At 54.4% G+C, this 2,678-nt stretch overlaps 1 non-coding gene across 1 annotated transcript; it reads left to right on the top strand.

Moving 5' to 3' along the window:
- Positions 1-512: 512 nt before the first annotated feature.
- LOC142793599 (small subunit ribosomal RNA) lies at positions 513-2,327 on the top strand. The gene has a single exon (XR_012891672.1). It is a non-coding gene; the product is annotated as a small subunit ribosomal RNA (ribosomal RNA).
- Positions 2,328-2,678: the final 351 nt, after the last annotated feature.

Here is a 2,678-nt window from a genome sequence, read left to right as displayed (position 1 = left end):
GGGTGTCTGATATGCGGCGGGCTTCGGCCTCGTCAAGCGTGTCCTCGGGTCTGCTCCAGGGGAATCCACGGCAGTCGTCTGCAGCCTCATCCGCTTGATGCGTTAGGGGCTGGTTGTCGGACGGTGCCGTTTTACCACGATATCGAGGTGTGTTCCGTGTCGTCCTCGGGCGATTCAGATGCGAAAGCGCCGAAGACGCGGGCGTGACCCGTCGTCTGGCGGCTTTGCAGTCTCGGCTCCGTTGCTAGTTCCGGCCGGTCCACCGACAGTGCAGCGGGCTTGGGCAACCCGCACGGCGCGACCGAGTCGATGCAACGAAAAAGAGCGAGCATGAACGTGCTTCTTGCCGCACGGCTCCCACTCGTCTTTCGGGAAGGTTGTGCCGTAGCGAGCTCGAACGCCGTCATCTCGGAGTGCAAAATAAGCGTGTTGGGGCGCCTGAAGGTGGCCTCCGCCGCACACAGACTGCGTCCGGCCCGCCGAAGGCGAGGACGGACGCGCAGTCGAACGATTACCTGGTTGATCCTGCCAGTAATCATATGCTTGTCTCAAAGATTAAGCCATGCATGTCTAAGTACATGCCGAAATAAGGCGAAACCGCGAATGGCTCATTAAATCAGTTATGGTTCCTTAGATCGTTTCTTCCTACTTGGATAACTGTGGCAATTCTAGAGCTAATACATGCAGTGAGCCTGGAGCCCTTTGGGTAACGGGTGCTTTTATTAGACCAAGATCGATCGGGTTTCGGCCCGTATTGTGTGGTGACTCTGGATAACTTTGTGCTGATCGCATGGCCACGAGCCGGCGACGTTTCTTTCAAGTGTCTGCCTTATCAACTTTCGATGGTAGGTTACTTGCTTACCATGGTTGTTACGGGTAACGGAGAATCAGGGTTCGATTCCGGAGAGGGAGCCTGAGAAACGGCTACCACATCCAAGGAAGGCAGCAGGCGCGCAAATTACCCACTCCCGGCACGGGGAGGTAGTGACGAAAAATAACAATACGGGACTCTTTTGAGGCCCCGTAATTGAAATGAGTACACTCTAAATCCTTTAACGAGGATCAATTGGAGGGCAAGTCTGGTGCCAGCAGCCGCGGTAATTCCAGCTCCAATAGCGTATACTAAAGCTGCTGCGGTTAAAAAGCTCGTAGTTGGATCTCAGTTCCAGACGAGTAGTGCATCTACCCGATGCGACGGCTCGGACTGAACATCATGCCGGTTCTTTCTTGGTGCACTTCATTGTGTGCCTCGAGATGGCCGGTGCTTTTACTTTGAAAAAATTAGAGTGCTCAACGCAGGCGAGTCGCCTGAATAAACTTGCATGGAATAATAGAACAAGACCTCGTTTCTGTTCTGTTGGTTTTTGGAATACGAGGTAATGATTAAGAGGGACGGACGGGGGCATTCGTATTGCGGCGCTAGAGGTGAAATTCTTGGACCGTCGCAAGACGAACTACTGCGAAAGCATTTGCCAAGAATGTTTTCATTGATCAAGAACGAAAGTCAGAGGTTCGAAGGCGATCAGATACCGCCCTAGTTCTGACCATAAACGATGCCAACCAGCGATCCGCCTGAGTTACTCAAATGACTCGGCGGGCAGCTTCCGGGAAACCAAAGTATTTGGGTTCCGGGGGAAGTATGGTTGCAAAGCTGAAACTTAAAGGAATTGACGGAAGGGCACCACCAGGAGTGGAGCCTGCGGCTTAATTTGACTCAACACGGGAAAACTTACCCGGCCCGGACACTGGGAGGATTGACAGATTGAGAGCTCTTTCTTGATTCGGTGGATGGTGGTGCATGGCCGTTCTTAGTTGGTGGAGCGATTTGTCTGGTTAATTCCGATAACGAACGAGACTCTAGCCTATTAAATAGGTGCGGGGTTCCCAGCACCTTACAACCTTCTTAGAGGGACAAGCGGCTCCTAGCCGCACGAAACAGAGCAATAACAGGTCTGTGATGCCCTTAGATGTCCGGGGCCGCACGCGCGCTACACTGAAGGAAGCAGCGTGTCTTTATCCCTGTCTGAAAAGACTGGGTAACCCGTGGAACTTCTTTCGTGATTGGGATAGGGGCTTGCAATTGTTCCCCTTGAACGAGGAATTCCCAGTAAGCGCGAGTCATAAGCTCGCGTTGATTACGTCCCTGCCCTTTGTACACACCGCCCGTCGCTACTACCGATTGAATGATTTAGTGAGGTCTTCGGACCGATGTCCGGCGCGGCCTTTCGGTTGCGCCGGTCTGTTGGAAAGATGACCAAACTTGATCATTTAGAGGAAGTAAAAGTCGTAACAAGGTTTCCGTAGGTGAACCTGCGGAAGGATCATTAACGGATTGTGAAGGGTGAGCGCCTCAGCTGCGTCTGCGCCCGACACTTTCTGCCGCTGACCCCGTTTGGACGCGGGGTCGGCTTTTCCCCACGGGGCTGCCTGAATGTGGAGCGGCACCCCGTGACAAATTGTTGCGCCCAGCGGACGCCAACACCGCGACCTTGGACGGTCGGCCAGGTGGCGGACGCGGGTACAAACGGCGCAACGCACTCATAGGTCGGCTTTCGACCCGCCACTGCACCGTGGCTCGAAGCGCTCGAAATGCGCGACCCGACCGCTGCGGGACCGCCTAGTACTGTAAACAGGAGCGGCGGAGCGCGAACGGCGAGTCGTGGTTACGTCGGTAGAAG

The sequence above is a fragment of the Rhipicephalus microplus genome, unplaced genomic scaffold, assembly GCF_043290135.1.
Source record: "Rhipicephalus microplus isolate Deutch F79 unplaced genomic scaffold, USDA_Rmic scaffold_312, whole genome shotgun sequence".
NCBI classification, from domain to species: domain Eukaryota; kingdom Metazoa; phylum Arthropoda; class Arachnida; order Ixodida; family Ixodidae; genus Rhipicephalus; species Rhipicephalus microplus.
Note: the sequence above shows the minus strand (reverse complement) of the source record. Positions and strands in the feature narration are given on the sequence as shown.